We start from the raw sequence: 25,751 nt of genomic DNA on the forward strand, positions 1-25,751 counted from the left end.
GAGTTGTTCTCCCTCAGTGTACCTTCCCCATGCCTGAGGAAGAAGAGGAAGATATTCCCTGAGGTGGAAAAACCCATATCTTAGTCTTTCTCATGTAACTTCAAGCTAAAGTCTTTGCCCAGGGCTGGTGGCATTGAAGGCTGCACCAGGATTCAGTATCTGCCGACTTCACCACATAGATATATTGTTTAACAATGTGGAGTAATTCCTAGAAAGACATATGGTTATAATTTTTCTAATTTTTGAGTTTCTAAGGGTCAGCTTCACATAATTAATACTGAATATTCTTATATGATACAGGAGAAATGTGAAGTGTCTACAATTAGATGTCTCAACATCTTTTTAAGAAAAAAGATCTATAGCATGACAGTGAATTACACATGTATTTTTAGATTTTTTTAAAGTAATTTCACAAACACTAAGAATCTTTGCTCATTTTGCAGAAAAAAACCTTAAAGGAGATCAATGGTGCTCAAAGAAAATAATGTACTGCCTTTTGAATAATTTTTTTCTTGGAAACATTTGTCAGATTTTTTTATTGGTAAGCACAATTGGTTAGATTTCATATTTTGATTTCAGAAAACATATTTTTGCTGACATTATACATACTCTTGGAAATGGCTACTCTGTAAATTACAATTACTATAATCCAGAACATAAAAAAAAAGGCGGACTTTTCTGTTCTTATCTAGAAGGAATGCTTTTAACTGAGTTGAATTTAAATGTACACACATACACAATCTTGCATGCATCAGTTTTATTTTTAGACTGTGTGGTTTATATGCAATAAGGTTGTGTTTGGATTAGAATCCTGGAATTTGCATTAAAAAAAAATGTTTTGCACCTGCATGCTTCCCCAGAGTAATTTAATGTTACAATTTCTGACAAGATAATTCCATCTTCACTGTTGCTGACTGTGTGGTAGGATGGTAGGAGAAAATAGATCTGAACCTGCAGTGGGGTAGGAAAAATATATTTGACTAAAATGAAATTAGCTCATAAACCAGAAAACCCCAAATCAGGAAAGAATGACAAGATACGGAATCCAAATCATAATTTTGTCCTTCTCTCACTTCCAAAAGGCCTGTGCGGTGTGTGGGCAGTGCCTGCATGTGTTCATGAACTGCTTTACACACTTTTCAAAACAGTGGCTTTGCTGTAGGGGTCATATTCTGCAGCAGAATAACAGCATTTTAGGACAAATGTATGTCACAATCTCTTCTGCGATCATTTAGAAACAGTGAATTAAAATAGCGTTTCTTGCTTCAAGCAAACTAAGGAGATGAAAGGTGAAACTTCAGCTGTTGAAACATAGGAAACGTAATTTATAGGCAGGCATACTGATTCTCACTTCTGCTCATGTTCTTTTTCACCATTTGAAAACCCATTTTATTTTTCTCTTCTGTGTTTTTATGTAAATTTCAGTGGAGTCTCTAGTCCATCTAGGAAAGCGTCAGTCAGAAACCCTTCTCAAAATTGAATCAACATATTTGCCAACAAGGGATGGGCCTGGGTAACCTAAATGAGTAGCAGAATAGTGTCTCTGTGTCTGCAATAACTTCTGTTTTCCACTTTTGGAGTGAAACATGGTTTATCATATCTCACAATGCTTTCCAACCTTTCTTTAAATCATGTTACAGTATATTAGAATTTGCAGTTCTAAAAAAGGAGACAAGTTGACTAAATAGGATTAGGTAGCTAAGGGAAAAAACATGCTTAAATGATATCCCATGTCGTTTTCTTTTTCACCAAAGTTTGCCAGCTGAGCTGTGATAGACTGGGTTAAATTCAGTTTTGTTTAAAGATGGTCAAGTACACCCACGGGAGATTAATTTAATAATGTCTGGTCAGCTGTAGAGGGGAAGGGTTCTGGGAGACTAGACAGCCTGAACACATTGTGGTCTCCCCACAGCCCAGAATCATGTGTTCACCTCTCACCTGCCTAAGGGCAGATGATTTGCTGAGGAATGAATATTTTACCTGTTTTTCAGATATGTATTTCATTCAGTATGTAGCTCTCCTTAGAATCACAGAATCATCCACTTTGACAGGATTTTGTAATTTTCTCATGCAACTCAATCAAAGCTTGAATCCTTTTTAGTGTCTCTGCTTCTTGATGCAATACTTCACACTACAGGGTATTTCTAATCATTAGGCTCTCTGTGGTTGGGGACCCAAAATCCACAAGAAAGATGGTTGTATGAAAAAATGGATTTGATAGACTAGGTGAACTAGAGTTTGGAAGACTTGAGTCTTAATAAATTCTAACAATAAAGAAAGGGAAATGAGAAATTCCCATAAAAATAAAGATGTGGTAGACAGAATAATGGTCATAATGTTTGTGACAGAAAAAAATGTTCAGGTATTTGATTAAAAATACATATTTATTTGTAAAGAGACATAGTACTAATTTGTGCTTGTTGAATTTTATCTCCCAGTTTTATTTTGAACCTGAAAGTCAATGAGGAAAAATTTGAGTCTTTCTCCCACTGCCCCATGTTCAAATTCCCACAATTTGTGAATATTGTAGGTTACAAGACAGAAAGGAATTAAGGTTGATAATCAGTTGAACTCAAATGGGCATAATTCTAGATCAGATCACCTGGATGAGCCCAACATAAAACGAGGATCTTTAGAAGTGGAAGCTGGGGGCAGACAAGGACAGCGTAGGAGGTGCGGCAAAGAGGTGCAGTGCGGGGGAGACTCAGAGACCTTCGCTGGCTTTGAAGATGGGGGAGGCCTGTGGACCCTGGTAAAGACAAGGTAGCAGGCTGTCCCCCATACCCTCCACAAAGGAAAGCAACCTGGGGACATCTGGATTTCAGCCCAGTGAAACCCATCAGACTCTGAGTCCAGATCTGTAATAATAAACTTGTGTTGCTTTAAGCCACTAATTTTTTGGCGATTTGTTACAGCAGTGATAGGAAACTAATACAAAGGGATTACAAAAAGATCAGAGCATAATATGGTACACACAAAGTATAACATTTATGATTAAAATAAATAAAAAGAGTAGAGCCATACCCCCTTTGGATGTCCTGGGATTCCTGAATAGGGCTAATAGAGAAAAATTCATCCTGGTGCTCCATTGGTCTAGAACTGAGCTACAGCAACATGGTCACTAAACTGCAAATGCATCTAAGGCTTAGTTATGGTTTCAGGGAAAAACGTGAATGCTAGCAACCTGATAATGAAGCTAAGGGGACAGATAGAAGGTAAGGTTGGGACACTGATATCCTTTTTAAAATCAGGAATTCAAACATACATTCTGGAAAAATGACAGTCTGGAAACAGAGGATTACATGTATTATTCAAAGGAAACGCTCAACAAGCAAAATATTATAATATTATAAAACATTCCACACATGGTGGAAATGGTTTGAAGGAACTGGAGGAAGGTTGTGGATGTAGCTATTAGAAAAACGAAGTGAAGATTAAAGGAGTTGCCTGTTTGGTGGACCAGGTGAGGGAGGGGAGGACTTTACTTTCTCTTTACTACTTCTCTTGTGAGAAGGTTTTACATAGTATATGAGACAGAAAAAATATTGGGTGGTCATTTGATTAAAAATAAATATTTATTTGTAGATTAACAAAGTGCTTTTAATTTTTATCTCCCCAGTTTAATTTTGAACCTGTAAGTCAATAAGGAAGAATTTGAGTCTCTCTTACAGCACTGTTATTAGTTTTAGCATCCATAAGCAGAAAGTATTATTTACTTCCAAAAGTGGAGACAAAATAGGATTGACATCAATCATACATGTTTATATATCTGGATATGCCAAATAATTGTTTCCACATCGTAGTCTAACAATTAGTGAAGTTCAAAGTCAACTCACGAAACTTTACTGACTCCACATCATCAAGAGATTAAAAGTTCATGATTGTTGATCACATGAATGCCACGTGAAGGCTACCTACGTTAATGACATGTTGCTGTGTGCTATGTGACACACCCTTTGACATGTGATCAGTAATGGAGAATGGATCCTCTGGCAAAGTGGTTTGTCATCAGTTTTATATACATATAAAATTGACGCTAATGAATTCAACACACTATACTATATTGTGGCAATGTAAAAATGTATTTTGACATTCTTCCCATTAAGATGTGCAATTTATATCTCTTAGAGTCCTTATTATAGCACTTATATCCTTTTGACACTGGGTGAGCTTGTGACCGCTTTGACTAATTGAGAATGACAGAAATGATACTATGTAATTTTTAGAATAACCCATCAAGTATCACACACATTCCTCACATCTCCCTGGGGATGCTTGCTCTGGAAGGATCCAGTTAGCATGGAAGAGACCCAGTGGCTTTGACACTGCTGTGCTTGAGAGGCTAAGTAGCCTCTTCTACTGCACTCCTACTCCTCCCGAGCTCCAAGGTGACAGGCAGCACCATTTCATTGCAGATGAATGAGCCATCGAGGTCTAGTCCCATGGAGCTTCCAGATGACTGCCACCCTCGCCTGCATCTGCCTGAATTACACGAGGGATCCCAAGCAAGTACTTGCCAGCTGAGCCCTTCTCAAATTCATCACTGAACAAATTATGGACAAATTAAAATGGCTATTTTAAGTCTGTTTCCTATAAATAGTGACACAGTAATAGTACCTGAAACATGTATTCTCAGGAATCCATGTGTTTATATTTCTTATCATAGTTGAGGCAAGCAAAAGGTCTCCATGTAATGGTACAATTCTGCATTTTACTTCTTAGAAACAGTATGACTTTGGGAAAAAACACCTAATCCAAGTCTTCATTTCAAAATTTCTGAAAGGGAGCCCATAATAATATGCTAGTCTCCGGACTGTTACTAGACTTGAATGGGAAAGAAGAAACAAAGCCCTTGGAAGCAGGGGAGGGCAGTATAGCAAGCCCTCAGGAGGAGGTAATCAGGCCTACTAACCCTCTGCAATTCGGTGCGGTGTGCTGTCCAGATGCACAGGAAATCAGTGCTCTGCATGCAGAGATGGCAGCGTCCCACGCCTCACAGCTCTCTTCCTTCTGATGGCCTCGGAGCCTATATGTTATTATGGGCACATGTCTCTTATTTTGCCCTGGGAAAGAGAAATGAAAAATTCAAGTTATTTTCTTGCTTTCATTAATACAGTTAATGAAAATGATTTTGCACCAAAAACAACTTTCTCCCTTGCCAAGACAGATCCTCTTAGTTAATGAATATGAGCAGTGCTCCTCATAAACATTTACTGTAATATTTTTCAACATAATGAACAATTCATGGTACCCTTTCCTGGGCAAGTCAACTGCAATTCTTCATTCCAAATATGGCTCTCCTAAGAGCTTCATTCAGAAAAATACTAGGTATGAAATCAGAAAGAAAAGAACTAAATTATAATTTAAATCACAAAGTAAGAGAAAGAAAATAATCAAAAGGAAAGAACACTCATTTATTTAAAAGAATCTTATCCCATTTTAACCACATTACTCATTGACAAGTAAGTCAGCATCTATCTTAATTTGCTCTAGCACAGCTTTTTTTTTTTTCAAGTTAGTATAAAATAGGTCAGCTGTCAGTTCTTCCACAACTGCATTTATGTAGCAACACAAGGAACAGATTTTCTCTTTGCTTCCCCTACGATAAGCTACAAACTAAACCATGCATATAAAGGACAGAAGTTACCCTCTGAAGAGCTTAAAGCATTAGCAAAACAGATTGTTTTTCCCAACGGTATATTTCAACAAGAAAGGTACTTGCAAAATGTTAGTGTAAAGAACAGAAATTGACTTATATGTGTGTCTGTGATATCAAACTCGAGCTTTTAAATGTCTTGTAGATTACTGCTTATTAGCAAGAACGACTCACTAGGAAGGTAATACAGTGCACCCTCTTGCAGAAACAGATGGTTTAAGCTCCTCTTGGGAAATGTAAGCAAAAGAAAACTCACAGTGGGCAGAGCTTGACAAAACTTAACCTTTTAATGAAATATAAACCTCTTCTCAGAAAAAGGCTATGAAGAAAATGTCAACCTAGAGATTTTTACAATGCAAAGCATGGACTTCTTTAATTATTCTATGTGTTATATTATGGAATGAACTAGCAATGACCTTACCTTTCGGAATCTTAAGCATCACTTTGGACAATAATTCACTCATCTGTTTTAAAATTTGGTGATGTGTTTGTGAAAATCAAATAAATAGCTGAGTTAATACAGGCCTAGATAGAAATTTATATAAATTAGGATGGTACCTGGTGTGCTTCAAATAGTCCACCAGATCAAGATCCCTGGAGAAAGCATATTCATCAATTTAATTCAAATGCCAGCTCCTCTGTGAAGCTCTGCTCACCTCTGCAAGCAAAATACTCTGGGCAGTGGTATTATGCCAATTAAATGCATGATACTTCTTATTTAATAACATAACTTCCCTTTTCTACTTTGAAAACACTTTATCATATAAACTCACTAAAATATCAGAATTGTTTCTCAATCTTTTTCTAAAAATAGATTTCTTAGTCTCTTTGCTTAAACCATGACATGTATAATACAGTTTATTTCATCTCCTTTGAATATTCTCCAGAATATTATGTTGAACTTATTCTACTTTTAGTTCATAACATGAAAGAGTAAATAAATTAAAATGATTTGCAAAAGAACACACATTCACTCCCACCCAGGTATTATGATGTTGCAACTGGATGGACTACTGGAGAGTATGTGGATGAGTCAGATTGATAGAGCAACAAAAAAAGCATGGTTGCTACCAATTCAGAGACAGAGCAAGACAGCGAGAGAGCTATGCAGATTAGGGAGATAGATGACGATACGTGGAATCATAGACAAACAGATAGATAATGTAGATATGGAGAGGAAATGATAGATGTAGACAGATAATATGTGCACAGTTTTAATTTACAATGAAAGCAACTTTGTGGGCCAGTTCACACAGTTTTTGGAAAATAGTTTAATTATTAATGCAGGCCATGTCCCTAAATGATTCAATTATGTTTTTAAAAAGATAATTGTTATTCTCCCTAATTACAACTTCTATTACATCACTATATAAAAACTGAAAATATGAGCAAATTTTAGAAAATGGAAGAAGATTAGGGAACTAACACAAATCACACTATTTATGACAACAAATACCAGTGTATCAATTTAAAAGTAGATTAAGTTGACTACTTCCTCTTAGAGAACATGTACACAGAAAGAAAAAACAACAAAATGAGGTAAAAAAGTGCAATACTGACAAACAATAGAGGAGGCAAGAATAAAGAATAAAATATAGATGAAGATGTTTAAACCACATATGTGATAAATGGTGATGAAAAAACATGAACAGATTGATCTAATGAAATACGTGGAGAGGAGGTAGACAGAAAACCCTGAGTGAGAGAGCCTCCAGTGTTTTTTAAGGTTTCTGGCTTCATTCAAGTTCAAGTTCTAAAGTGAACTCCTGCCTGACTTGGACAAAGTATTCCCATCATTTTTGTCTGTTTTCTCTTCTTGTAATAGAGTTGAAAATAGGTCCTGTTTTTTATGATTATTTTGAGGAATAAACTAAGTAATATGAAATATTAAGCAAAATGTTTATTACTTAATAGATGTTAGCTAGTCAAACATAAATACATATATAGGTGTATGTGTACTCAAATCACTAACAGTGTTTATCTCTTGATTTGAGATTTTAATATTTTCTTTCCCATGTACATTCAATATTCTCTGAATATTGCTTTTTAAATTGTGAAAATTTAGAGACATGTTAAATTCAAAGATTTATTTTTTATTTAGGTTTTTTCCTTATGGAGTTACTGTAAGTATTAGAGAAAAAGCATCTAAAATGACATATGCCAAGAAAATTCCTTAGAAAGTCAATTTATTTTGCTCTCTGGTTAGAAAGAACAAGCTGCATTTGCACAGAATTTTGAACTTACTTTTAATTTTCATACTTTAAATTCCAGCACATTTTCATCCAGGGCAGAAATCATTTTGGGCTCCCCTTTAGGAGTTCATAAAGGATGTGTCTGGGATTTCATTGTTCCTTATTACATGTCAGAACTATTCATCCTTTGCACATATCCTAAAGTTCAAAACTCGGTAAAGCAAGCATATAATTTTTTCCATTAACTTGTTCCTTATAGTTCTTGAAACTCTGCATATGTACAGGTTACCTGTCTCTTCTTTCTGTATTCTACCAGATGTGATTAGAAGTACAGGAAAGACCTGACTGTATTTCAGGATAGCCAAAATGCTACAACAAATGAAGCATTTCACTGTCAAATACAGTACAGCATTCTAGGTGGAACCAGGAATGAAAATGCTCTTGTTTAATTTACATGCTAAAATTCTATCAGTCAGCTGAAATACATATTTTTAATATTACTCAAATATGTTTTTTTTAAATAATTATTTTTTATTGAAGGGTAGTTGACGCACAGTATTACATTACATTAGTTTCAAGTGTACAACACAGTGGTAGAATATTTATATACATAATTCGAGGTTCCAGCTATCACCCTACCAAGCTGTTACAATATCTTGACTATATTCCTTATGCTATACATTACATCCCGGTTACTTATTTATTTTACCATTGGAAGTCTGTCCTTTTTTTTTTTTTTTTTTTTTTGTGAGGGCATCTCTCATATTTATTGATCAAATGGTTGTTAACGACAATAAAATTCTGTATAGGGGAGTCAATGCTCAATGCACAATCATTAATCCACCCCAAGCCTAATTTTCGTCAGTCTCCAATCTTCTGAGGCATAACAAACAAGTTCTTACATGTAGAACAAATTCTTACATAATGAATAAGTTACATGGTGAACAGTACAAGGGCAGTCATCACAGAAACTTTTGGTTTTGCTCATGCATTATGAACTCTAAACAGTTCAAATATGAATACTCATTTGGTTTTTATACTTGATTTATATGTGGATACCATATTTCTCTCTTTATTATTATTATTTTTAATAAAATGCTGAAGTGGTAGGTAGATACAAGATAAAGGTAGAAAACATAGTTTAGTGTTGTAAGAGAGCAAATGTAGATGATCAGGTGTGTGCCTGTAGACTATGTGTTAATCCAAGCTAGACCAGGGCAATAAAACATCCACGTATGCAGAAGATTTCTCTCAGAACAGGGGGGGTGAGGTTCTAAGCCTCACCTCTGTTGATCCCCAATTTTTCACCTGATGGCCCCCCTGCGACTGTGCCTGTCTTAGGTTGTTCCTCCCTTGAGGAATCTTACCCGTCTCTGGCTAACCAGTCATCTTCCGGGGCCATACAGGGAAATGTGAAGTTGGTAAGTGAGAGAGAAGCCTTACTGTTTGAAAAGGTTAGCTTTTTACTTCTTTGCATATTTATGCCCTGTGGCTTCTATGCACAGCATTTGTCTTGAGGTATCTTTACCACTTGGAAGAATTATGATACTCGGTTAATTTGATACGAGGCACGAATTCTATTTAAGGGTTGTAATTAGGAAGGAAGAAGAAAAGCTATAGAAGTAGCAGGCGGAAGAAAACATGGGAAGATTGATTATTTCTTTGGCATATCTTCTTGTAGAGTACTTCAGCATGAATAGGTTTTAAGCTACTACTTAAATTGCGCACACACATTAACATAATAGGAGTATAGTTACATAACCAAAGCATATCTGTAATTACCAGCCATCTCCAGTGAAACCAAGTAAACCAGTTAGGCACCTTAGGCATTTGTGAAAACTTATCTATGACATGGTGGATATTGTCCAACTGAACTTGAACAGTCTGAGAGAAATCAGACAAATTAACACAACCCATTCCTGGGGACTGTTCACATCCCTTATGTTCTTTTAACAGTAAATAGTCTGTAGTTGTAAGACTTTGGAGCGCTACAATTTGCACTTCTCCAAATTCTTGGTTGAGTTCCAACAGTATAGATCCAGTCAAATTTGTTGTTTTACTGTATGCACAGGCCAGCTTAGATATCTCCTTCCTCATTCCCATGGCAAGTCCAGGAACTGGTGGGATGAGTGCATCTACAGCTGTAGCAGTGCGTGGATCTTTGATGGGGTTTTTTGATGATCATCTTCTGGCATGAGTCTTCCAGAGAGTGCTGATGTTGGAAGTTCTTTTTCATATCGTATCTTAGTTCATTTTCGGGGTAGCCCAATTAGGCTTTGATCCTCTGTATAAACACAAACAGACCCTTTGCCTACACTTTTATATGCCATTTATACCCTTGTGTAGAACTCGTTGGAGGTTACCACACAGGAACTGCCCTTTTTTTTTTTTTCTTTGTTTTTGGTATCACTAATCTACACTTACATGACGAATATTATGTTTACTAGACTCTCCCCTATACCAGGTCCCCCCTATAAACCCCTTTGCAGTCACTGTCCATCAGCATAGCAAAATGTTGTAGAATCACTACTTGCCTTCTCTGTGTTGTACAGCCCTCCCTTTTCTCCTACCCCCCCATTCATGTTAATCTTAATCTCCCCCTACTTCTCCCACCCTTATCCCACCCTACCTACCCATCCTCCCCAGTCCCTTTCCCTTTGGTACCTGTTAGTCCATTCTTGAGTTCTGTGATTCTGCTGCTGTTTTGTTCCTTCAGTTTTTCCTTTGTTCTTATATTCCACAGATAAGTGAAATCATTTGGTATTTCTCTTTCTCTGCTTGGCTTGTTTCACTGAGCATAATACCCTCCAGCTCCATCCATGTTGCTGCAAATGATTGGATTTGCCCTTTTCTTATGGCTGAGTAGTATTCCATTGTGTATATGTACCACATCTTCTTTATCCAGTCATCTATCGATGGACATTTAGGTTGCTTCCAATTCTTGGCTATTGTAAATAGTGCTGCAATAAACATAGGGGTGCATCTGTCTTTCTCAAACTTGATTGCTGCGTTCTTAGGGTAAATTCCTAGGAGTGGAATTCCTGGGTCAAATGGTAAGTCTGTTTTGAACATTTTGATGTACCTCCATACTGCTTTCCACAATGGTTGAACTAACTTACATTCCCACCAGCAGTGTAGGAGGGTTCCCCTTTCTCCACAGCCTCGCCAACATTTGTTGTTGTTTGTCTTTTGGATGGCAGCCATCCTTACTGGTGTGAGGTGATACCTCATTGTAGTTTTAATTTGCATTTCTCTGATAATTAGCGATGTGGAGCATCTTTTCATGTGTCTGTTGGCCATCTGTATTTCTTTCTTGGAGAACTGTCTGTTCAGTTCCTCTGCCCATTTTTTTATTGGGTTATTTGTTTTTTGTTTGTTGAGGCGTGTGAGCTCCTTATATATTCTGGACGTCAAGCCTTTATCGGATGTGTCATTTTCAAATATATTCTCCCATACTGTAGGGATCCTTCTTGTTCTATTGATGGTGTCTTTTGCTGTATAGAAGCTTTTCAGCTTAATATAGTCCCACTTACTCATTTTTGCTGTTGTTTTCCTTGCCCGGGGAGATATGTTCAAGAAGAGGTCACTTATGTTTACGTCTAAGAGGTTTTTGCCTATGTTTTCGTCCAAGAGTTTAATGGTTTCATGGCTTACATTCAGGTCTTTGATCCATTTTGAGTTTACTTTTGTATATGGGGTTAGACAATGGTCCAGTTTCATTCTCCTACATGTAGCTGTCCAGTTTTGCCAGCACCACCTGTTGAAGAGACTGTCATTTTGCCATTGTATGTCCATGGCTCCTTTATCAAATATTAATTGACCATATATGTCTGGGTTAATGTCTGGATTCTCTAGTCTGTTCCATTGGTCTGTGGTTCTGCTCTTGTGCAAGTACCAAATTGTCTTGATTACTATGGCTTTATAGTAGAGCTTGAAGTTGGGGAGTGAGATCCCCCCTACTTTATTCTTCTTTCTCAGGATTGCTTTGGCTATTCGGGGTCTTTGGTGTTTCCATATGAATTTTTCAATTATTTGTTCCAGTTCATTGAAGAATGTTGCTGGTAGTTTCTTAGGAATTGCATCAAATCTATATATTGCTTTGGGCAAGATGGCCATTTTGACGATATTAATTCTTCCTAGCCACGAACATGGGATGAGTTTCCATCTGTTAGTGTCCCCTTTAATTTCTCTTAAGAGTGACTTGTAGTTTTCAGAGTATAAGTCTTTCACTTTTTGGGTTAGGTTTATTCCTAGGTATTTTATTTTTTTTGATGCAATTGTGAATGGAATTGTTTTCCTGATTTCTCTTTCTGTTGGTTCATTGTTAGTGTATAGGAAAGCCACAGATTTCTGTGTGTTGATTTTGTAATCCTGCAACTTTGCTGTATTCTGATATCAGTTCTAGTAGTTTAGGGGTGGAGTCTTTAGGGTTTTTTATGTACAGTATCATGTCATCTGCAAATAGTGACAGTTTAACTTCCTCTTTACCAATCTGGATTCCTTTTATTTCTTTATTTTGTCTGATTGCCGTGGCTAGGACCTCCAGTACTATGTTAAATAACAGTGGAGAGAGTGGTCATCCCTGTCTAGTTCCCGATCTCAGAGGAAATGCTTTCAGCTTCTCGCTGTTCAATATAATGTTGGCTGTGGGTTTATCATAGATGGCCTTTATTATGTTGAGGTACTTGCCCTCTATTCCCATTTTGCTGAGAGTTTTTAACATGAATGGATGTTGAACTTTGTCAAATGCTTTTTCAGCATCTATGGAGATGATCATGTGGTTTTTGTCTTTCTTTTTGTTGATGTGGTGGATGATGTTGATGGACTTTCGAATGTTGTACCATCCTTGCATCCCTGGGATGAATCCCACTTGGTCATGGTGTATGATCCTTTTGATGTATTTTTGAATTTGGTTTGCTAATATTTTGTTGAGTATTTTTGCGTCTACGTTCATCAGGGATATTGGTCTGTAGTTTTCTTTTTTGGTGGGGTGTTTGCCTGGTTTTGGTATTAGGGTGATGTTAGCTTCATAGAATGAGTTTGGGAGTATCCCCTCCTCCTCTATTTTTTGGAAAACTCTAAGGAGAATGGGTATTATGTCTTCCCTGTATGTCTGATAAAATTCCGAGGTAAATCCATCTGGCCCGGGGGTTTTGTTCTTTGGTAGTTTTTTGATTACCGCTTCAATTTCGTTGCTGGTAATTGGTCTGTTTAGATTTTCTGTTTCTTCCTGGATCAATCTTGGAAGGTTATATTTTTCTAGGAAGTTGTCCATTTCTCCTAGGTTTCCCAGCTTGTTAGCATATAGGTTTTCATAGTATTCTCCAATAATTCTTTGCATTTCCGTGGGGTCCGTCGTGATTTTTCCTTTCTCGTTTCTGGTACTGTTGATTTGTGTTGACTCTCTTTTCTTCTTAATAAGTCTGGCTAGAGGCTTATCTATTTTGTTTATTTTCTCGAAGAACCAGCTCTTGGTTTCATTGATTTTTGCTATTGTTTTATTCTTCTCAATTTTATTTATTTCTTCTCTGATCTTTATTATGTCCCTCCTTCTGCTGACCTTAGGCCTCATCTGTTCTTCTTTTTCCAATTTTGATAATTGTGACATTAGACCATTCATTTCGGATTGCTTTTCCTTTTTTAAATATGCTTGGATTGCTATATACTTTCCTCTTAAGACTGCTTTTGCTGTGTCCCACAGAAGTTGGGGCTTAGTGTTGTTGTTGTCATTTGTTTCCATATATTGCTGGATCTCCATTTTGATTTGGTCATTGATCCATTGATTATGTAGGAGCATGTTGTTAAGCCTCCATGTGTTTGTGAGCCTTTTTGCTTTCTTTGTACAATTTATTTCTAGTTTTATGCCTTTGTGGTCTGAAAAGTTGGTTGGTAGGATTTCAATCTTTTGGAATTTTCTGAGGCTCTTTTTGTGGCCTAGTATGTGGTCTATTCTGGAGAATGTTCCATGTGCACTTGAGAAGAATGTATATCCCGCTGCTTTTGGATGTAGAATTCTATAGATGTCTATTAGGTCCATCTGCTCTACTGTGTTGTTCAGTGCTTCCGTGTCCTTACTTATTTTCTGCCCAGTGGATCTATCCTTTGGGGTGAGTGGTGTGTTGAAGTCTCCTAGAATGAATGCATTGCAGTCTATATCCCCCTTTAGTTCTGTTAGTATTTGTTTCACATATGCTGGTGCTCCTGTGTTGGGTGCATATATATTTAGAATGGTTATATCCTCTTGTTTGACTGAGCCCTTTATCATTATGTAGTGTCCTTCTTTATCTCTTGTTACTTTCTTTGTTTTGAAGTCTATTTTGTCTGATATTAGTACTGCAACCCCTGCTTTCTTCTCACTGTTGTTTGCTTGAAATATGTTTTTCCATCCCTTGACTTTTAGTCTGTACATGTCTTTGGGTTTGAGGTGAGTTTCTTGTAAGCAGCATATAGATGGGTCTTGCTTTTTTATCCATTCTGTTACTCTGTGTCTTTTGATTGGTGCATTCAACACATTAACTTTTAGGGTGACTATTGAAAGATATGTACTTATTGCCATTGCAGGCTTTAAAGTCGTGGTTACCAAAGTTTCAAGGTTAGCCTCTTTAGTATCTTACTGCCTAACTTAGCTCACTTATTGAGCTGTTATATACACTGTCTGGAGTTTCTTTTCTTCTCTCCCTTCTTGTTCCTCCTCCTCGATTCTTCATATGTTGGGTGTTTTGTGCTGTGCTCTTTCTAGGAGTGCTCCCATCTAGAGCAGTCCCTGTAAGATGTTCTGTAGAGGTGGTTTGTGGAAAGCAAATTCCCTCAGCTTTTGTTTGCCTGGGAATTGTTTAATCCCACCGTCATATTTGAATGATAGTCGTGCTGGATACAGTATCCTTGGTTCAAGGCCCTTCTGTTTCATTGTATTAAATATATCATGCCATTCTCTTCTGGCCTGTAGAGTTTCTGTTGAGAAATCTGACATTAGCCTGATGGGTTTCCCTTTATAGGTGACCTTTTTCTCTCTAGCTGCCTTTAACACTCTTTCCTTGTCCTTGATCTTTGCCATTTTAATTATTATGTGTCTTGGTGTTGCCCTTCTTGGATCCTTTCTATTGGGGGTTCTGTGTATTTCCGTGGCCTGTTTGATTACTTCCTCCCCCAGTGTGGGGAAGTTTTCAGCAATTATTTCTTCTAAGATACTTTCCATCTCTTTTCCTCTCTCTTCTTCTTCTGGGACCCCTATAATACGGATATTGTTCCTTTTGGATTGGTCACACAGTTCTCTTAATATTGTTTCATTCCTGGAGATCCTTTTGTCTCTCTCTATGTCAGCTTCTATGCGTTCCTGTTCTCTGATTTCAATTCCATCAATGGCCTCTTGCATTCTATCCATTCTGCTTATAAACCCTTCCAGAGTTTGTTTCATTTCTGCGATCTCCTTTCTGGCATCTGTGATCTCCTTCCGGACTTCATCCCATTTCTCTTGCGTATTTCTCTGCATCTCTGTCAGCATGTTTATGATTCTTATTTTGAATTCTTTTTCAGGAAGACTGGTTAGGTCTGTCTCCTTCTCTGGTGTTGTCTCTGTGATCTTTGTCTGCCTGTAGCTTTGCCTTTTCATGGTGATAGGAATAGTCTGCAGAACTGGGACGAGTGACGGCTGGAAGGACTTCCTTTCTTGTTGGTTTGTGGCCCTCCTCTCCTGGGAGAACAGCGACCTCTAGTGGCTTGTGCTGCGCAGCTGCATGCACACAGGGTTTCTGCTTCCTGCCCGGCTGCTATGGAGTTAATCTCCACTGTTGCTGTGGGCGTGGCCTGGCTCGGGCAGCTACTCCAAAATGGTGGAGTCGCGTTGGAGCAGGAGCTGCTGGGAGGCTATTTATCTCCATAAGGGGCCTCCCTGCTCCCTGCAGCCCAGGGGTTAGGGTGCCCAGAGATCCCCGGATTCCCTACCTCTGGATTAAGTGACCCGCCCTGCCCCTTTAAGACTTCCAAAAAGCACCCGCCAAAACAAAACAACGACCACCAAAAAAAAAAAAAAAGAAAAGAAAAAAATATTTTTTAATTAAAAAAAAAGTTTTTAATAAAAAAAGAAAAAAAAAAGGTGGTCGTTCGTTTTTCTTTATCCTCCAGTGCCAGCCTCAGGCCTCTGCTCACTGGTCTTTCTGCCCTGTTTCCCTAGTATTGGGGTCCCTATCCCTTTAAGACTTCCAAAAAGCGCTCGCCAAAACAAAACAGCAAAAAAGCAAAAAAAAAAATGGTCGCGCGCTTTTCTTATGTCCTCTGTCGCCCAGCCTCCAGTGCCTGCTCACTGTTCTTGCTGCCCTGTTTTCCTAGTATCAAGCGCCCTGCACTCTGGCCCGGATGGCTGGGGCTGGGTTTTCGGCAGTCCTGGGCTCTCTCTCCCTCCTGCTCTGCCTGCTCTTCTCCCTCTGGGAGCTGGGGGGAGGGGCGCTCGGCTCCCGCGGGGCCGGGGCTTGTATCTTACCCCCTTCGCGAGGCGCTGGGTTCTCTCAGGTGCGGATGTGGTCTGGATATTGTCCTGTGTCCTTTGGTCTTTATTCTAGGAAGGGTTGTCTTTGTTATATTTTCATAGATATATGTTGTTTTGGGAGGAGATTTCCGCTGCTCTACTCACGCCGCCATCTTCCGCCCCCAAATATTTTTAATATTACTCAAATTAAATCGAAAAGTACATATTTTAATACTACATTCAGCAATAAGTTATGATGCTCTCAGTTCTTAATTTGGTGTGCAAAGCAATTATTATGAAATTGTACAAAGTTTAAAAAATAAGTTTCTTGATAGATATAGGATGAACATAGTATTTTGTGTTGAAGAATATTTATACACTCTCAGTAATGTAAGTAAGAATAATAGAAATTATACTATAATATTAAAAAGACAAGATGGTAGATTTATTCACAACTACATTAGTATTTGAGGTAAATGTAATTAAAATTAAGACATTAAAGATAAAGATTATCAACTGGATTTTTAAAAAATCATAATATCCCATTTACATAAATACCACTTGAAATATATGGAGTTAGGTATGTTGAAAATAGAAGAATGCTGAGGACACACCATGCAAAAGTAGACTTTGAAAGGCAAAAAAGGCATTACCAGAGTAGAAAACAAACACTTTATGATGAATAAATTATCAACAAAAATAGGATAATTCTAAGCATACATACAGCTAATACAATAATATAACTGTAAGTGAAAATATAAGAAAATCAGCAATATAACTTAAAAGTTCTGTAAGCAACAGATTACAGAACTAAAGGAAACATGGGCACACTCACAACCATGATAATTGACTAAATTAGCAGGAAAACTTAGTAAGGAAATAGATTTAAACATAATTTAACACTTAACTGACAAATGGAAAATTGAACATCCAAAGGAGAAGAGTACATATTCTTACTGAATGCACATGGGACATCTGACAAAATACATCATATTCTGGGCAAGAAAAGCAGGCTGCAGTTAATTTGAAAGCATTAAAATCAATCTGTGTATATTTCTGACCTCTGGATTTAAAATAAAAAGCAATATCAAAGAAATGAACTTAAATTTTTCAAATATACACAAAATGATCCATAAACAGCTCAATAATTTTTAAGTTGACCTAGAAGTCAAAACTGATATTAGATAATATTTTAAATAAATAAAAAGATAATAAAACATATCAACACATATGTGAAATACTAAAAGCAGTGCTTAGAAGGAACATTACTGTTTTAAGGACATGTATTAGAAAAGAAAAAAAGCTGAAAATCAATGGTTTAGTTTCCATGTCAAGATGCTAATAAAGGAACAGCAAGAACATAGAAGCAAAAAGAAGAAAATAAAAGCTCAAAAGCAAAATATTTTAAAAAGACATTAAAAAGTAGGCCAAGATTCAAGATGATGGCATGAGAGGTGAGACAGAGAACTCCTTCCAAAAACACAAAAAGCATGAAAATGTAGTTAATTGATACAACTAACCCTAAAACAGCAACAAGAAAGAAGGCTGAACCATACTGCACACAGACCTCATGAACAGCGCGGACCTCACGAAACAGGGTAACATACTAGAGTCTTAATCAGGCGGGACCTGAGCCCCTCCCCCACCCCAGCTCACCGGCAGGAGGAAGAGAAATGGAGCAGGGAGGGGGTGGAAGCCTGGGACTGCTGAACATCCAGCCCTGGAGATCTGCTTTGGGAACAGAAACCTACACTGGGTGGTGCTCTGGACGTTGGGGAGCTCAGACAGGTGGAGTGCTTGAGAGACAGATTCTGGCCACTTGTGGAGGACGGAATCCACACCTGGCAGCTCTGGGACAAGGGTAAGGCAGGCAGATGGTCTGAGAGGCTTCCTAGTAGCGAGAGGGCTGCTGAAGGGGCGAGGTTTGCACAGAGCTTGCTGGGTGGGGGAGGGGAGAGCTGGACAAGGTTGTCTGGGCATGCTCTTCCCAGCTGGCTGGGAACTTGAGGTGCCCCATCCCCCTGGCTGCCTGCTCAGCTCCGAGGACCCCCACTGTGACATGCAGCCTGCTGCACCTTCCTCCTAGCCTGCCGGCACTGGTTCACAGACCAGCAGTCACTGTGCTGGCATCAGGCCAACCAGAGGGAGGCCCCACCTACAACAGGTAGAGACACAAAGCACAGAGGCTTACACCTGTGTGCTCAGCCCACTGGCTCTGACACGGGAGACAGGCACCTCAGACTGGAATCAGGAAGCAGATCTTTCCTCCCACCCAGACACCAGCTCTGCTCCCCTACGACCCCCAACCGCACTCTAGGGGCTGAGCAGCTCCAGAGACTGGAGCTTCTGGGCACTAGTGGGCACCACACAGAAATATGACATGTCAAAAGAACACAGTTCAGACCAAAATCTCACAAAACCCAGAAAAAGGGTCAATTGAAATTGAACTCACCAATCTGCCTGAAAGAGAGTTAAAAAAAAAATCATAAACATGCTTATGGAGGTACAGAAAAATATTCAAGAACTCAGGAACGAATTTAAGTCAGAGATTCAATCATTAAGAAATTCCATATCTGAAATGAAACATACAATGGAGGGATTTAAAAGCAGATTAGATGTAGTAGAAGAGACGTTAAGTGGAATAGAAATTAAAGATGAGGAATACAAAGAAGGTGACACACAAAGAGAAAAAAAGAATCTCTAAGAATGAAAGAATATTGAGAGAATTGTGTGATGAATCCAAATGGAACAATATTCATATTATAGGGGTACCAGAGAAGAAGAGAGAGGAAAATGGATACCAAGTGTCATTGAGGAGGTAATTGATGAAAACTTCCCCAATCTGGGGAAGGAGATAGTCTCTCAGACCATGGAGGTGCAAAGATCTCCCAACACAAGGGCCCAAGAAAGACAACATCAAGACATATAATAATTAAAATAGCAAAGATAAAGGATAAAGACAGACTTTTAAAAGCAGTTAGAGAGAGAAAAAAGATCACATATAAGGAAAACCCATCAGGCTATCACCAGACTTCTCAACAGAAACTTTACAGGCCAGAAGGGAGTGACAAGATATATTTAATGCAATGAAGCAGAAGGGCCTTGAACCAAGAATACTATACCAGCAAGGTTATCACTTAAATTTGATGCAGGGATTAAACAATTTTCAGACAAGAAAAAGTTGAGAGGATTTACCACCCACAAACCATCTCTACAGTGCATTGTGGAGGGACTGCTGTAGATGGAAGTATTCCTAAGGCTAAATAGATCTCACCCAAAGGATAGACAAAGAGTACAGATTATGATTCATAACATACAAAGAATGGAGGAGGAAGAAAAAGGAGGGAAAAAAAGAGAGAACCTTTAGGTTGTGGTTGTAATAGCACACAAAGTGAGTTAAATTAGACTGTAAGGCAGTAAGGGAATTACCCTTGAACCTTTGGTAACCACGAATCTAAAGCCTGCAATGGCAATAAGTACATACCTATCGATAATCACCTTAAATGTAAATGGTCTTAATGCAGCAAATCAAAAGACATAGAGTCACTGAATGGATTAAAAAACAAGACCCGTCTATATGCTGCCTACAAGAGACTCACTTCAAACCCAAAGACATACACAGACTGAAAGTGAAGGGTTGTAAATAGGTATTTTATGCAACTAACAGGGAGAAAAAAGCAGGAGTTGCAGTACTTGTATCAGATAAAATAGACTTCAAAACAAAGAAAGTAACAAGAGACAAAGAAGGACATTACATAATGATAAAAGGGTCAGTGAAACAAGAGGATATAACTGTTATAAATATCTATGCAACCCAAACAGGATCACCTACATAGGTGAAACAAATACTAACAGAATTAAAGGGGGAAATTGAATGCAATGAATTCATTTTAGGAAACTTCAACACACCACTCACTCCAAAGGACAGATCAACCAGACAGAAAATAAGTAAACAGACAGAGGAACTGAACAACGTATTAGAACAGATGGACCTAATGCACACCTACAGAACACTCCATCCAAAAGCAACAGGATACACATTCTTCTCAAGTGCACATAGAACATTTTCAAGAGTAGATCATATACTAGGCCACAAAAAGAATCTCAGTAAATTCAAAAACATTGAAATTGCACCAACCAGCTTCTCAGATCACAAAGATATGAAACTAGAAATAAATTACACAAAGAAAACAAAAGAGCCCATGAACACATGGAGGCTTAATAACATGCTCCTAAATAATAAATGGATCAATTACTAAATAAAAATAGAGATCAAGCAATATATGGAGACAAATGACAACAATGATTCAACAACAGAAAATCTGTGGGAGGCAACGAAGGCCATGCTAAGAGGAAAATTATTATAATACAGGCCTACCTCAGGAAAGAAGAACAATCGCAAATGAACAGGCTAAACTCACAATTAATGAAACTAGAAAAGGAAGAACAAATGAAGCCCAAAGTTGGTAGAAGGAGGGACATAATAAAGATGAAACAGAAATACATACAATTGAGAAGAAAATAATAGAAAGAATTAATGAAAGCAGAAGCAGGTTCTTAGAGAAAATAAACAAAATAGATCAACCCCTAGACAGACTTATCAAGAAAAAAAGAGAGTCTACACATATAAACAGAAACAGAAATGAGAAAGGAAAAATCACTACAGACACCACAGAAATACAAAGAAGTATGAGAGAATACTATGAAAAATTACATGGTAACAAACTGTATAAACTAGAATAAATTGACAACTTTCTAGAAAAATACAACATTCCAAGGCTGACCAAGGAAGAAACAGAAAATCTGAAAAGACCAATTACCAACAAAGAAATTGGATGGGTAATCAAAAACTAACTAAGAACAAAATCCCTAGATAAATGTTATCAAACATTTAGTGAAGACCTAACACCCATCCTCCTTAAAGTTTTTCAAAAAGTTGAAGAGGAGGAAATACTCCCAAACTCATTCTATGAGGCCAACATCACTCTAATACCAAAACCAGGCAAAGACACCACAAACAAAAAAGAAAAGAAAATTACAGACCAATAACCCTGATGAACATAGATGAAAAATACTCAACAAAATATTAGCAAACTGAATTCAAAAATACATCAAAAAATCATCCATCATGATCAAGTGGGATTCATTCCAGGGATGCAAGGATGGTACAACATGTGAAAATCCATCAAACATCATTCACCATATCAACAAAAAGGACAAAAACCACATGATCATCCCATAGATGCTGAAAAAGCATTCGACAAAATTCAACATCCATTCATGAAAAAAACTCTCAACAAAATGGGTATAGAGGGCAAGTACCTCAACATAATAAAGGCCATATGTGACAAACCCACAGCCAACATTATACTTAGCAGCGAGAAGCTGAAAGCTATTCCTTTAAAAACGGGAACAAGACAAGGATGCCCACCCTCCCTACTTTGATTCAACATAGTTCTGGAGGTCCTAGCTCTGGCAATCAGACAACACAAAGTAATAAAAAGCATCCAGATTGGCTAGGAAGATGTCAAACTGTCCCTGTTTGCAGATGACATGATATTGTACATAAAAAACCCTAAAGAATCCACTCCAAAACTACTAGATCTAATATCTGAATTCAGCAAAGTTGCACGATACAAAATTAATACACAGAAATCTGTTGCATTCCTATACACTAATGATGAACTAGCAGAAAGAGAAATCAGGAAAACAATTACATTAACAATTGCATCAAAAAGAATAAAATACCTAGGAATAAACCTAACCAAGGAAGTGAAAGACCTATACCCTGAAAACTACAAGACACTCTTAAGAGAAATTAAAGAGGACACTAATAAATGGAAATTCATCCCATGCTCTTGGGTAGGAAGAATTAATATTGTCATAATGGCCATCCTGTCTAAAGCAATATACAGATTCAATGCAATCCCTATCAAAATACCTACAGCATTCTTCAATGAACTAGAGCAAATACTTCTAAAATTCATATGGAATTACAAAAGACCCTGAATAAGCAAAGCAATCCTGAGAAAGAAGAATAAAGCAGGCAGAATTGCCCTCCCTGACTTCAAGCTCTACTACAAAGAAACAGTAATCAAGACAATTTGGTTCTGACACAAGAACAGACCCATAGACCAGTGAAATAGAATAGAGTGTCCAGATATAAACTCAAGCATAAATGGTCAATTAATATATGATAAAGGAGCCATGGATATACAATGGGGAAATGACAGCCTCTTCAACAGCTGGTGTTGGCAAAACTGGACAGCTACATGTAAGAGAATGAAACGGGATTATTGTCTAAACCCATACACAAAAGTAAACTCCAAATGGATCAAAGACCTGAATGTAAGTCATGAAACCATAAAACTCTTAGAAAACAATATAGGCAAAAATCTTTTGGCCATAAACATGAGCAACTTCTTTATGAACATATCTCCCTAGGCAAGGGAAACAAAAGCAAAAATGAACAAGTGGGACTATATCAAACTAAAAAGCTTCTGTACAACAAAGGATACCATCAGTAGAACAAAAAGACATCTTACAGTATAGGAGAATATAAGCATAAATGACATATCTATAAGGGGTTGACACCCAAATTATATAAACAGCTTATGCACCTCAACAAACAAAAAGCAAATAAACCAATTAAAAAATGGGCAGAGGAGCTGAACAGACAGTTCTCCAAAGAAGAAATTCAGATGGCCAAGAGGCACATGAAACGATGCTCCACATCGCTAATCATCAGAGAAATGTGAATTAAAACCACAATGAGATAGCACCTCACACCAGTTAGGATGGCCAACATTCAAAAGACAAACAACCACAAATGTTGGTGAGGATGTGGAGAAGGGGGAACCCTCCTGCACTGCTGGTGGGAACGTAAACTAGTTCAACCATTGTGGAAAGCAGTATGGAGGTTCCTCAGAAAACTACAAATAGAAATATCATTTAACCCAGGAATTCCACTCCTAGGAATTTACCCTAAGAATGCAGCATCCCAATTTGAAAAAGACATATGCACTACTACGTTTATCTCAGAACTATTTAGAATAGCCAAGAAATGGAAGCAACCTAAGTGTCCATCAGTAGATGAATAGGTAAAGAAGATGTGGTACATATACACAATGGAATATTATTCAGCCATAAGAACAAAACAAATCCTACCATTTGCAACAACATGGATGGAGCTAGAGGGTATTATGCTCAGTGAAATAAACCAGGCAGAGAAAGACAAGTATCAAATGATTTCACTTATCTGTGGAGTATAAGAACAAAGAAAAAACTGAAGGAACAAAACAGCAGCAGACTCACAGAACCCAAGAATGGACTAACAGTTACCAAGGGGAAAGGAACTGGGAAGTGTGGGTGGGAATGAAGGGATAAGAGGGAAAATGGGGCATTATGATTAGCACACATAGTGTAGGGGGGGACACAGGAAAGGCAGTATATATAGAGAACACAAGTAATGATTCTATAGAATCTTACTATGCTGATGGACAGTGACTATAATGGGGTATGTGGGGGAGTCTTGATAATCGGGGGAGTCTAATAACCATAATGTTGTTCAAGTAATTGTACATTAATTATATCAAAAAAGACATTAAAAAGTATAAAGAAAAAATGTTATGAAAATTAATCTAAGAATAAAATAGTTTGCTTCTTTGACAAGTTGAATCAAATTGAGAAGCCCCCTGTGAAACAAGAAAATGAGCAAACAGTAATTTCCATCATATCAAATACAAAGCATACTAAAAAGATATTAAGTAATATTGTGAGCACTTTGTGCCAATTTTAGATGAAATTGACAAATTCCTTGAAAAACAAAATTTCCTCAAATTGGCATGCAATAGATTAGAAGAGTTAAATAATCTTATAAAAATTGTATCGGTAATGAAAATTATTCTCACAAAAAGTTCAGGAATGATGGCTTCTTTGGTGAATTCTTTCAAATACTTGTTAAAGAAATAATGAAAATCATATCCAAATTCTTTCAGTGAATAAAAATAAAGAAGAAATACTCCCAACTCACTTACAGAGCCAGATTAATTCTAAAACCTGAAAAGGACATAAAAAGAGGTGCATTGCAGCTCAATATCTCTTACAAATGTAAATGTAATAAATTCTGGAAAGATAACTTACTGAGTCAACAAATATATGAAAAGTAAAATATTGTCATGTTAGGACGAACCCAGGAATGCAAAGTTAGTGTAACATAGAAAAATAATGGGTTTCAGCACTTTAAAAAAACAGAGAAGTGAAAACAATGTTCAACTCAATAGGTGTAGGAAAACATCATTTGATAACAAGTTCTAAAATTAACAATTAAAATTAAACTCTCAGTAAACTATGACTAGAAGAAAAATTTCTAAGTCTGATAAAAGCTATTTATAGCTTCTAGAGCTAATGCTGTACCAAATATCAAAATAGTAAATATTCCTCCCTGAATTTGGGAACATGACAAGATGTCCACCATTCACCACATTTTAATGTTAATATTTAGTTGAATATTATTTTGGGTGCTTTAGCCAATTCATAATTTAGAGAAAAGGTACAAAATTCAAGAAGTTTAAATAAGACAGGTATATTTCCCAGATGATATTATTTGTGCATACAGAAACTAAAAAAGAATATACCCATCTGCAAACTAGTAAACATAGTAAATAATTCTTTCAGGTTTGCTGGATACAGAGTCAACATACTAAAATAAGTCATATTTTTGTGTTAATATATTTGGAAATATAATTTACAAGTATCAAAAATGCACCCACTTAGGAAAAAGTCTAATTTATACATTATATAGACCCTGAAAACTATAAAACATCACTCTAAGAAATTCACATCTAAATAAATGGAAGATTATATTATGATCATAGGATAAAAACTCAGTATTAAAATTTAACATCTCTGAGAGATTTCCTCAAGATGGTGGCATGAGTGTGGTAGCAGAAATCTCCCCCCAAAACCATATATATTTTGGAAAATACAGCAAATACAACTATTCCTAAAAGAGAGACCAGAAGGTACAGTACAACAGCCAGGCTACATCTACATCTGTGAGAACTCAGCATCTCATGAAAAGGGTTTTATTGAGCATGCATTTCTTTTTCATAATAGTTTTATTGAAACATAATTCATACATCATACAACTCGCCCATTTAAAATGGACAACTCAGTGGTTTTTAGTATATTCAGAGCTGTGCAACCATTTCCACAATCCATTTTAGAAAAAAATAAAAAACAAAATAAAATAAAATAAAGTTTAACATCTCTTCAAACTGATCTGTTGATTAAATGCAATTCCTAGACAATCCTCTCAGGTGTGTGTTTGTGTGTGTGTGAAAATCGATGAGCTAATGCTTAAATATGTATGAAAATACAGTTGATCTACACATCATAGAAACTTAATGTCAATTAAGGAAGGGAAAATGTGGCAGAGTAG

Source organism: Manis pentadactyla, chromosome 7 (assembly GCF_030020395.1).
Source record: "Manis pentadactyla isolate mManPen7 chromosome 7, mManPen7.hap1, whole genome shotgun sequence".
NCBI classification, from domain to species: domain Eukaryota; kingdom Metazoa; phylum Chordata; class Mammalia; order Pholidota; family Manidae; genus Manis; species Manis pentadactyla.